Source organism: Lutra lutra, chromosome 1 (assembly GCF_902655055.1).
Source record: "Lutra lutra chromosome 1, mLutLut1.2, whole genome shotgun sequence".
NCBI lineage: Eukaryota > Metazoa > Chordata > Mammalia > Carnivora > Mustelidae > Lutra > Lutra lutra.
In genome coordinates, this window is record NC_062278.1 from 106,019,670 (window position 1) to 106,033,423 (window position 13,754).

Below are 13,754 nucleotides of genomic sequence, written 5' to 3' on the forward strand. Positions count from 1 at the left end.
CTGCTGGAAAGAAGTCCACACGTGTTGGTCCCTCTGATTCAGAGGAAAGCCCCATTCTAAACCCTAGGGAAAAGCAACTTCTCTGCATGTTGAAGAGGATTGTTGCTTTTTGGCACCTGGAGCATTTTTACCTGAGGGTTCTGACAATTTAAATAATTGGTATGCTATAACTATTCTGGCTGACAGAAGTGTGGTTTTGCTGATGAGCTGTAAAAACATGTAACAAATAGGCTTCAGGCTAAAGATATCTGGAGAGAGAGAGAACGGGAGAGAGAGGAGGAAAGAAGAAAGGAAGGAAGACGGGCAGACAAAACAAGTAAGCTAGCTCTCTCATTTTATTCCATTGACTTGCGTAAAACATTTTAATCAGATTTCTTCCTTCAGGGTAGCAGCTTAGTGAATGTGGCCACATTTCCAGATGTCCAGGTTCTTTTGGGTGACTAACTTGTGTAAAACTCGGCTAGTGTGCACAGTAACTTATTTCAGTATAAACTAAAACAATTTCTCATAGAAGTGTACCTGTGAAAAAGAATTGCTGAAAAATATCCCCAGTTATCTAAACCCAATCTATATTTTTGACAAAAGCATTGAATTCTCTAGTCCCCAAAAGGAAATATCAGTGAAAATTGTAGCCTCTGCCTTCATATAAGTAAGCAATTGTAATAATACTTTTTGGCCAACGTACAAATGGATCATTGACTAAAAATGTTGAAAAGGGAAGACTTCCTAAGCACCCCCCCAATCATTTCATGTCTTGGAGCTAAAGTATCTTTCTGTGAGACTTAAAACTGAAAGTACACGACTTACAAATTTAGCAGCTACAGCTTCTCTGCTAAGACAATGTTTGGATGCAACTCTTATTTCTGGGGCAGATCACACACTTGTTCGATACTTGAAGAAAATGAGTCAAGATAATGTCTTACATTGAGGAAACTTGGCAGTCGCTGGTTGACTGAAGAACTTTTAGAGCTAATCAGAATGTTGAGTTGTCTTCAGCTTTAAAAATGATTTTGTTTTGGAGAGAGGAGTCAAGATGGTGGAGAAGTAGCAGCTGAGACTACTTCAGGTAGCAGGAGATCAGCTAGATAGCTTATCTAAAGATTACAAACACCTACAATCCAATGGGAGATCGAAGAGAAGAAGAACAGCAACTCTAGAAACAGAAAATCACAAACTATCTGAAAGGTAGGACTGGTGGAGAAGTGAATCCAAAGCGACTGGAAGATAGACCGTGGGGGGAGGGGCCGGCTCCCGGCGAGCGGCGGAGCAACGGAGCACAAAATCGGGACTTTTAAAAGTTTGTTCCACTGAGAGACATCACTCCAGAGGCTTAACTGGGGTGAAGTTAACTGGTGAAGCCCAGGCGGGGTCAGCGCGGCCTCAGGTCCCACAGGGTCACAGAAGGATCGGGGGTGTCTGACTGTCGCAGAGCTTACCGGTATTAGAACGGGGAAGCCGGCTACAGAGACAGAGCTGAGGAGTAAGCTCTAAACTCGGGGTTACCTTGAACCGGTCGCAGGCTCCGTCGGCTCGGAGCCCGGCCGGAGGCCAGGGTGACGGGAGTAATTGGGCGCTGTTCTCTGAGGGCGCACTGAGGAGTGGGGCCCCGGGCTCTCGGCTCCTCCGGGCCGGAGGCCGGGAGGCCGCCATCTTCATTCCCGTCTTCCAGAACTCTACGGAAAGCGCTCAGGGAACAAAAGCTCCTGAAAGCAAACACAGCAAACCCGAGCGGATTACTCAGCCTGGCCCCGGGTAAATGGCGGTGCAACTCTGCCTGGGGCAAAGACTCTTGAGAATCACTACAACAGGCCCCTCCCCCAGAAGATCAACGAGAAACCCAGCCAGGACCAAGTTCACCTACCAAGGAGTGCAGTTTCTATACCAAGGAGAGCGGTGGAATTCCAGAGGAGAAGAAAGCAGAGCATGGAACTCATGGCTTTCTCCCCATGATTCTTTAGCCTTGCAGTTAATTTAATTTTTTTTTCTTTTTCAATTTTTTTTTCTCTTCTTCTGCTAATTTTTTTTAACTTTTACCGTTTTCTTTTTTAACGTTTTTTAAATAGTTTATCTAATATATATATATATATGTGTATATATATATATACATATATATTCCTTTTTATATTTTTTATTGGCTTTCTTTTTTTAATAGTTTCTTTTTTTTTTTTTCTTTCAGAACCCCTTTTTATCCCCTTTCTCCCCCCTCACGATTTGGGATCTCTCCTGAGTTGGCTAAGGCATATTTTCCTGGGGTTGTTGCCACACTTTTAGTATTTTACTTGCTCCTTCATATACTCTTATCTGGACAAAATGACAAGGCGGAAAAATTCACAACAAAAAAAAGAACAAGAAGCAGTACCAAAGGCTAGGGACCTAATCAATACAGACGTTGGTAATATGTCAGATATAGAGTTCAGAATGTTGATTCTCAAGGTTCCTGCCGGGCTTGAAAAAGGCATGGAAGATATTAAAGCAACCCTCTCGGGAGATATAAAAGCCCTTTCTGGAGAAATAAAAGAACTAAAATCTAACCAAGTTGAAATCAAAAAAGCTATTAATGAGGTGCAATCAAAAATGGAGGCTCTCACTGCTAGGATAAATGAGGCAGAAGAAAGAATTAGCGATATAGAAGACCAAATGACAGAGAATAAAGAAGCTGAGCAAAAGAGAGACAAACAGCTACTGGACCACGAGGGGAGAATTCGAGAGATAAGTGACACCATAAGACGAAACAACATTAGAATAATTGGGATACCAGAAGAAGAGGAAACAGAGAGGGGAGCAGAAGGTATATTGGAGAGAATTATTGGAGAGAATTTCCCCAATATGGCAAAGGGAACAAGCATCAAAATCCAGGAGGTTCAGAGAACCCCCCTCAAAATCAATAAGAATAGGTCCACACCCCGTCACCTAATAGTAAAACTTACAAGTCTTAGTGACAAAGAAAAGATCCTGAAAGCAGCCCAGGAAAAGAAGTCTGTAACGTACAATGGTAAAAATATTAGATTGGCAGCAGACTTATCCACAGAGACCTGGCAGGCCAGAAAGAGCTGGCATGATATATTCAGAGTACTAAATTAGAAAAACATGCAGCCAAGAATACTATATCCAGCTAGGCTATCATTGAAAATAGAAGGAGAGATTAAAAGCTTCCAGGACAAACAAAAACTGAAAGAATTTGCAAATACCAAACCAGCTCTACAGGAAATATTGAAAGCGGTCCTCTAAACAAAGAGAGACCCTAAAAGTAGCAGATCAGAAAGAAACAGAGACAATATACAATAACAGTCACCTTACAGGCAATACAATGGCACTAAATTCATATCTCTCAATACTTACCCTGAATGTTAATGGGCTAAATGCCCCAATCAAAAGACACAGGGTATCAGAATGGATAAAAAAACAAAACCCATCTATATGTTGCCTACAAGAAACTCATCTTAAACCCGAAGACACCTCCAGGTTTAAAGTGAGGGGGTGGAAAAGAATTTACCATGCTAATGGACATCAGAAGAAAGCAGGAGTGGCAATCCTTATATCAGATCAATTAGATTTTAAGCCAAAGATTATAATAAGAGGTGAGGAAGGACATTATATCATACTCAAAGGAACTGTCCAACAAGAAGATCTAACAATTTTAAATATCTATGCCCCTAACGTGGGAGCAGCCAACTATATAAACCAATTAATAACAAAATCAAAGAAACACATCGACAATAATACAATAATAGTAGGGGACTTTAACATTCCCCTCACTGAAATGGAGAGATCATCCAAGCAAAAGATCAACAAGGAAATCAAGGCCTTAAATGACACACTGGACCAGATGGACATCACAGATATATTCAGAACATTTCATCCCAAAGCAACAGAATACACATTCTTCTCTAGTGCCCATGGAACATTCTCCAGAATAGATCACATTCTCGGTCCTAAATCAGGTCTCAACCGTTATCAAAAGATTGGAATCATTCCCTGCATATTTTCAGACCACAATGCTCAGAAGCTAGAACTCAATCACAAGAGGAAATTTGGAAAGAACCCAAATACATGGAGACTAAACAGCATCCTTCTAAAGAATGAATGGGTCAACCAGGAAATTAAAGAAGAATTGAAAAAATTCATGGAAACAAATGATAATGAAAACACAACGGTTCAGAATCTGTGGGACACAACAAAGGCAGTCCTGAGAGGAAAATATATAGCGGTACAAGCCTTTCTCAAGAAACACGAAAGGTCTCAGGTACACAACCTAACCCTACACCTAAAGGAGCTGGAAAAAGAACAAGAAAGAAACCCTAAACCCAGCAGGAGATGAGGAATCATAAAGATCAGAGCAGAAATCAATGAAATAGAAACCAAAAAAACAATAGAACAAATCAACGAAACTAGGAACTGGTTCTTTGAAAGAATTAATAGATTGATAACCCCTGGCGAGACTTATCAAAAAGAAAAGAGAGAGGACCAAATAAATAAATCATGAATGAAAGAGGAGAGATCACAATGAACACCAAAGAAATACAGAGAATTATAAGAACATACTATGAGCAACTCTACGCCAGCAAATTTGACAATCTGGAAGAAATGGATGCATTCCTAGAGACATATAAACTACCACAACTGAACCAGGAAGAAATAGAAATCCTGAACAGACCCATAACCAGTAAGGAGATTGAAACAGTCATCAAAAATCTCCAAACAAACAAAAGCCCAGGGCCAGACGGCTTCCCGGGGGAATTCTACCAAACATTTAAAGAAGAACTAATTCCTATTCTCCTGAAACTGTTCCAAAAAATAGAATGGAAGGAAAACTTCCAAACTCATTTTATGAGGCCAGCATCACCTTGATCCCAAAACCAGACAAGGATCCCATCAAAAAGAGAACTACAGACCAATATCCTTGATGAACACAGATGCAAAAATTCTCACCAAAATACTAGCCAATAGGATTCAACAGTACATTAAAAGGATTATTCACCACGACCAAGTGGGATTTATTCCAGGGCTGCAAGGTTGGTTCAACATCCTCAAATCAATCAATGTGATACAACACATTAATAAAAGAAAGAACAAGAACCATATGATACTCTCCATAGATGCTGAAAAAGCATTTGACAAAGTACAGCATCCCTTCCTGATCAAAACTCTTCAAAGTGTATGGATAGACAGCACAAACCTCAATATTATCAAAGCCATCTATGAAAAACCCACCGCAAACATCATTCTCAATGGAGAAAACCTGAAAGCTTTTCTGCTAAGGTCAGGAACATGGCAGGGATGTCCGTTATCACCACTGCTATTCAACATAGTACTAGAAATCCTAGCCTCAGCAATCAGACAACAAAAGGAAATTAAAGGCATCCAAATCAGCAAAGAAGAAGTCAAACTATCACTCTTCGCAGATGATATGATACTATATGTGGAAAACCCAAAAGACTCCACTCCAAAACTGGTAGAACTTGTACAGGAATTCAGTCAAGTGTTAGGATATAAAATCAATGCACAGAAATCAGTTGCATTTCTCTACACCAACAACAAGACAGAAGAAAGAGAAATTAAGGAGTCCATCTTATTTACATTTGCACCCAAAACTATAAGATACCTAGGAATAAACCTAACCAAAGAGACTAAGGATCTATACACAGAAAACTATAAAGTACTCATGAATGAAATTGAGGAAGACACAAAGAAATGGAAAAATGTTCCATGCTCCTGGATTGGAAGAATAAATATTGTGAAAATGTGTATGCTACCTAAAGCAATCTACACATTTAATGCAATTCCTATCAAAGTACCATCCATTTTTTTCAAAGAAATGGAACAAATCATCCTAAAATTTATATGGAACCAGAAAAGACCTTGAATAGCCAAAGGAATATTGAAAAAGAAAGCCAAAGTTGGTGGCATCACAATTCCGGACTTCAAGCTCTATTACAAAGCTGTCATCATCAAGACAGCATGGTACTGGCACAAAAACAGACACATAGACAATGGAACAGAATAGAGAGCCCAGAATAGACCCTCAACTCTATGGTCAACTCATCTTCAACAAAGCAGGAAAGAATGTCCAATGGAAAAAAGACAGCCTCTCAATAAATGGTGTTGGGAAATTGGACAGCCACATGCAGAAAAATGAAATTGGATCATTTCCTTACACCACACACAAAAATAGACTCAAAATGGATGAAGGATCTCAATGTGAGAAAGGAATCCATCAAATCCTTGAGGAGAACACAGGCAACAACCTCTTCGACCTCAGCCGCAGCAACATCTTCCTAGGAACATCGCCAAAGGCAAGGGAAGCAAGGGCAAAAATGAACTATTGGGATTTTATCAAGATCAAAAGCTTTTGCACAGCAAAGGAAACAGTTAACAAAACCAAAAGACAACTGACAGAATGGGAGAAGATATTTGCAAATGACATATCAGATAAAGGGCTAGTGTCCAAAATCTATAAAGTACTTAGCAAACTCAACACCCAAAGAACAAATAATCCAATCAAGAAATGGGCAGAGGGCATGAACAGACATTTCTGCAAAGAAGACATCCAGATGGCCAACAGACACATGAAAAAGTGCTCCATATCACTCGGCATCAGGGAAATACAAATCAAAACCACAATGAGATATTACCCCACACCAGTCAGAATGGCTAAAATTAACAAGTCAGGAAATGACAGATGCTGGCGAGGATGCGGAGAAAGGGGAACCCTCCTACACTGTTGGTGGGAATGCAAGCTGGTGCAACCACTCTGGAAAACAGCATGGAGGTTCCTCAAAATGTTGAAAATAGAACTACCCTATGACCCAGCAATTGCACTGCTGGGTATTTACCCTAAAGATACAAACGTAGTGATCCGAAGGGGCATGTGCACCCTAATGTTTATAGCAGCAATGTCTACAATAGCCAAACTATTGAAAGAACCTAGATGCCCATCAACAGCCGAATGGATAAAGAAGAAGTGGTATATATACACAATGGAATACTATGCAGCCATCAAAAGAAATGAAATCTTGCCATTTGCGACGACGTGGATGGAACTAGAGGGTATCATGCTTAGCGAAATAAGTCAATCGGAGAAAGACAACTATCATATGATCTCCCTGATATGAGGGAGAGGAGATGCAACATGGGGGGTTAAGGGGGTAGGAGAAGAATAAATGTAACAAGGTGGGATTGGGAGGGAGAGAAACCATAAGTGACTCTTAATCTCACAAACAAACTGAGGGTTGCTGGGGGGAGGGGGGTAGGAGAGGAGGGTGGGGTTATGGATATTGGGGAGGGTATGTGCTATGATGAGTGCTGTGAAGTGTGTAAACCTGGCAATTCGCAGACCTGTACCCCTGGGACTAAAATATATGTTTATAAAAAATAAAATTAAAAAAAATGATTTTGTTTAACATATGTTAGCTGAAGCAAAAAATAATACAGTAGGAGCTACGTGTCTCTCAGAGTGACTGAAGATTGAAATTTTCTAGAAAATAGATTATTTTCCCTCAAAGAGAGTAAGTTTTGGTTTTCAAGTCAATCAGAAAACTAATAATTTGGACAGGAAAGGAATCAGCTTCTCTTTTTGAGACAGTATATTTCTAATGATTTTTATGGAGACTATAATAAGGATCAAGAAACAAAAGCTTGATATGGACATGTTTTTTAGCTAGCAGATTGAAAAGAAATAATGGCATGAAATAAGTAGTTTTTTTTAATACTGACAAAATTCTCATTTCTTTTATGAAATAAATCGATAAATGAAAAAATCTGTAACAGTTCAGTTCTCCAATACTAGCTATTATTTTGTGTGATTAACACCTTATCAGTATGTTCATATGTATTTTTTAAATATTTTTGGGAAGATTCAGTCTTCTAAGTATTAAGTATTTATATGCACATGTGGCATTAAATTAAATTTCAATGATAAGAAAATTCCTGATATTCAGATTTCGACACACAACTTAAAATGGGATAGTTTATTTTGGCAATACTACTTCTAAGACTATGCAAGCAAACATTCTAAGGAGACATTTTAAACATTTATATTTGTAAAAATATCAGCATTTTTTTGATGAAGAAAGGGGAAACTCCCTCACATAGCTGCCTGTCTTATAGTCTTTAATTTCCTTTCCATAAATTGGCACTGATGGGCCTGAGTGAAAAGTAGGCCAGCACGTGGAAGAAAATTTCAGATGCAAACAGCATTCTTTCTCATTTCTCCTAGAGGTGGACCATTGCACCTGGGTGTGCAATGGCGCACAGCATACTTTCTGTATGGTTTCTACAGCCTCCTTCCTTAATGTCTTTGGGCAGATTTCTGTCTTCTCCCTCATCCCTGAGTGGAACATGCGTGTTTTAAGCAGTGATTGTGTTACCGCCATTTTGTCACATCTTGTCATGTCCAGCCTCAAGCTCTCCCCTCCCTTCTTCACCCTCCTAACTCGAGTCTCAGTTGAGATGTCATGGAGCCCTTTTCAGGGATCCCTCCCTGACCATCTCTTTCTGGATAAAGTCTGGATCGGTGCTCCTTCTCGGGGCACCAGGCCCTCTGGCGTCTGGTTGGTGTCACAGTCCGTATGTGCCTATTGTCATTCTTTATTATTCCCTTTCTTTAGTCTGTCCATGAAAGCTGTCTTGTTCACTCCTGTATTCAAAGTGTCCAAAATGGTGCCTGGCAAATAACAGTCCTCAAATAATAGTAGTGGAATGAATACATAAATGATAGCTCTAGAGAAGGATTCCCAGATAGAGATGTAACTGAGCCACAGACGAGGAATACTTCAGTGAATCTGGTTAGCAGTTGGTTAGCAACGTCACTTGACCACACAGCTTCCTTCCATGGGAAATGACAACGTCCACCTCCGTGGTCTGTGAATTTAGCTTTGGAAGCTACTTCCTTTAAATCCGTCTCTCCCTTTCATCTGCATTAAAGAGCCTCCCTGGATCTGTAATAGACGAGAATATAAAAGCATCATTCTCTTTCTCATCCCATCCTGTTTACTCAGCAACCCCAGCTCCCGCCTTCGCCTCAGCCCACATGTTCTCTATTAATAAGACTTAGAAGAGGCCAACCTCACCCAGCACAGTTTCCCCCCTTTCTTTTCTCCTCAGGGAGGCGTCAGCCAACTGCCAGCACTCATGAGTGAAAGGCCTTGCCCACTCTTGGGAGCTTCTGGGGGAGGGTGAAGACAAAGGTGATGTCTGGGCCTCCAGTGTCTCTGGGACCCAAATAACCCTTAAGTGGTTTTCAAACCAGAGAGCAGCTCATTTAAAATTTGGTGATAAGCCATGGCCCTCATTTGGGGAAATTTAGAGGCACATTTTAGGGAGTAAACACATTTACTATAACTGGAAATGGGGCCAAATTCTGTGCCTTTGGAAAAGTCAGTAAAGCAGTCACACCCTGGTGACTTCTAAGTGAATTAATGTACTGTATTTCGTTTGAGAGTCATTTCTCTCTTCATCTTTAATTCCTGCCCTGAGGAGCCATCTGTACTTGGAGGGTATGTGCACAGGGTAACTCACTGTGCACCAAGGACCTTCGTGCTCAGTCCTCAATGAATGACCCTTTCATAGGCTGGGGGCTCCCTCTGATTTTTGGACTAACCCGAATTTAGCTGGGCATAGAAATTTCTACAGCCGAAAGGTTCACACAAATGTAAAAACAAAAGGCAATGGGTAAATTTTCTATGTCCTTTTGGCTGGTGTTGTTGGGTGGGTAGTCTTTTTTTTTTTTTAACCCATAAATGCCATCTGTTAATCCATGATACAGTATTATTCTTCTCAGGATCTCCTGCTTACCTTTGAAAAAGACAGATTAAAAGTTCAAGTTATTTTAGGGCTTTGGGGGAGGGACGTTGCATGAATTCCTCTTTCAGTAGAGGCAAATCCTAGAGTCCAGGAAGAGTTAATGCCTTTATAAGGTGAATGGTATATTTTTTTTCTTACCAAGGCTGAGGCCCAATGCTTGATTTAAAAAAAAACAATCAATTAAGTAGCTGGAGTCATGCTGTCCATCAATATGATTGTCAGTCAACTATACCAATCAATGGGCTTATTTACATTTGAATCTCTTCCTTCTTTTGTATAGACTTTTGGAGACTCTTTTTCTTTTAAGGTTTTTACTTTATTATTTTCTGTTTATGCATTTATATATGCCAATTGTAGAAAAAAATTAGAAAGTATAAAAAAAAGCATAACGAAGGGGAAAAGCCCACAATGTTACCACCCAGAGACATACAGACACCATTAACATAATGGCTCGTTTCCTTGGAGAATTTTTTCAAGCCTACTTTTTGATTCCTGCCTGCCTGGCTTCGGAAATGCTTTTTTCCTTTCTCTTTCCGCAGTATTTTGCCAACAAAGAGAATCCTTGTTGTGGCCGCATCCGAAAGTGCATAAAACTGGGCAGCGGCTGGTTCTATGTAGCACGTAGTAGGCACACGGGAAAAGTTTGTTTACTAAATAGGATTGATTATTTCCAGAAGCCCAAGTGAACTCATTCTTGACTAATGGGTGCTATTCATCAGCTCAACCACATGAGATGGGAAACTGAATGCAAGCTAGAGAGAATGACATGTTATAGAAATGTTAGTAAGTATGGTTTTTACTAGTTAGCTGCTCAGCAGTTAGGATGCAGAAGCTCAATTAACGAGGACGGCTTCTACTGATCTTCTCTTTTCTCGTCAGAACCCTTGGGAGGGGTGAACTCGGGAACGCCACAGGACCCTAAACTCTTCTCGAGTCCCAATCTGTGCATTTGGTTTCCACATTATATGTCACCTAAACCTACTCGAAGTCTCCATTAAAGACTGCGAAAATAGCCCTTGTTTCACATAGAATAAAACTTAGGGTTCTGAATTTCTAATTCATGCCTCTTATTTTAAGTTCCCACACAAAACCTAGCATTCAGTTTCTGTAGCACCTCCGCTGGGCTTCAGCATACCCTTTTCAGATCATTCACCAGACAGCATCCTACAGCTCTCATTCATAAAGTCCAATTATAAGACAAGAAATGTCAGGAATATACACTTTGAGAGTGGGAGGCAAACAGAACAGTACATTGTGACTTTGTAAGCACAGCCATGCATTTCCTCTGGGCTTGTTTTCAGTTCCTTTGTCAGTTGATTACATGGTCTTTTATAATTTCTCATCTACAGAATGGAGCTATTTGCTGTGGATTATTTGAAAGACACAGGCTTATGCAAAAGAAAAACGAAATCATCATGATGTAGAATGATATTTCTGGCTACATGTTTTTGCTTTTCTTTTTCTTTTTTTAACATAATAATAAGAATATAATTTATACTAGTGACTCTTTAGATGTATGAGACAAGAAAATATCTTATGAATTCAGTCTTAATGCATATGTAATGTTATATATGTATTTGTGATTTATATGATCCCATTTGTCAATATTTTATTTATTCTCATGTAAGGAAGAAGAATGCTATCATACACACATTTTATTTGGAAAGCGCACACGTTTTAAAGCCACACCTGTGCTCCTTGATTCCCACAACAAAATTTTAGTTCAGACAGTACTTGATGGTTTACCAAATGTTTCATTATATGTTATGTTACTTAATTCTCAGACTGCTCCCCAAATGTCAAAGTACCCTGGGCTTGAAATCCTCATCTGGGGGAGACTTGCCTGGCTCAGTCAACAGAGCATGTGACTCCTGATTTTAAGGTCATGAGTTTAAGCCCCATGTTGGGCTTAGAGTTTAGTTTAAATCAGTCAGTCAGTCAATCAATCAATCAATCCTTGTCTGTGGCTTTCCCTTTTGATCCAGCCCCATGAATAAGTTTTTTCTTCTCTCTGCCTACCATCTCTTTACTCGCTTACACTTTAAGAGGTACATACTTCATGATGATGGCTCCTCCATGAATCCTTTCCCTAATTAATTAAGTGGAAGTAAACATATCTGTTCACTGTGTCCCTTCACTACTCCATAAATATAATTTTCATGTGAAGTTTAAAAAAAAACTAGTTATTTTTTCAAATTCTCATAGAACATGCCTATATTCTTTAAAAAAAAAAAGATTTTATTTATTTATTTGACACAGAGAGAGAGAGCACAAGCAGGCCAAGTACAGACAGAGGGAGAGGGAGAATTAGGCTCCTCACTGAGCAGAGAGCCTGATAATGGGACTCTATTCCAGGATCCTGGGATCATGACCTGAGCCAAAGGCAGACACTTAACCGACTGAGCCACCCAGGCCCCCAGCACATGACTATACTCTTATAAAATTATTATAAAAACCTCTTAGCTTTATGAGTCAATAAGCACTTAAATAAAAAGTGAAAAGCAAACAAAAAACTTGTATCCTTCCATGACAGTATATAGAGATATTCTGAAGTCTGTTAAAATATAGTGTAGTATTTCATACTATATATGAATGTTCTAGATCAGCACCATTCAATGGAACTTTCTGTGACAATGGAAATGTTCTGCATTTGTACTATATGTTTTGGTTATCACTAGTCCCATGTGGCAACTGAGCACTTGAAATGTGGCCAGTGAAACTGAAAAACTGAATTTTTAATTTAATTTAATTTAATTTAAGCTTAAATAGACTTATGTGGCTGATTGTTACCATATTGGACAGTGCTGATTTATACTTTATGTTAAAATCTGTTGTTCAATCTTTTCCTAGTCCCAACCCTCCATATGAGCAAATCAAGTGTTATAACTAAGAAAAGCATGAGACCAGAAAGGAATTATTCTTACCTTGTTATATGTATTAATTCTTGGAAAGTTTGCATTAATTCTGGTTTCTTTAAAAAATATTTTATTTATTTATTTGACAGACGGAGATCACAAGTCGGCAGAGAAGCAGGCAGAAAGAGAGGGAGAAGCAGGCTCCCTGCTGAGCAGAGAGCCTGATGTGGGGCTCGATCCCAGGACCCTGGGAACATGACCTGAGCTGAAGGCAGAGGCTTTAACCCACTGAGTCACCCAGGCGCCCCTCATTCTGTTTTTTAAAAAAGATTTTATCTATTTATTTGAGAGAGAGAGAGAGAGGGCAGGAATGGGGTGAGTGGTAGAGGGAGAAGGAGAAACAGACTCCCTGCTGAGCACAGAGCTCGAAGCAGGGCTCAATCCCAGGACCCCAAGATCATGAGCTGTGCCAAGAGGCTTAACTCACTGAGCCACCCAGGCACCCCAAGTTTGTGTTCATTCTAATGCAGCCTTCTTTGAAGCACTACCAGCTGTTATTACATCCAGTAGATAAAAGGGCACTTCTATTACAGGCATTTTCTATGTGAAAGGATGCTTTAGAATGTGCAGCAAATAAAAATATTTGTGTCAGTGTTTATCATTATAGTGATATATTAGAATCAATCCTGTATCTAACAGTGGGAAATTGGCTCCAATATTTTATGATCGTCCATATAATGAAGGAAAAGATAGTCAGTCATTAGACATGATGATGGAATTATAATTTATTGAGATGAAAATGAGTCTAGGATATATTTTCAAACGAAAAACATAGGTTACTAAACATGTGCATATGCATAATACAGTCCCATTTTCATAAATATATATGCAAATATTTATATAAGTTTTGGTTCAGTGGTGAGTCAGCATACCTGGTTAAGAACATGATCTTCAGAGTCACACTGACCAGGGTTTGCATCCAGGCTCTACCATTAACATCCGTGTGACTTTGGACAAGTCTCTCCCTTCTCTGAACTTTGGTTTCCTCATTGCTAAAATGGAATGATGATATCTATCTATCTATCTATCTATCTATCT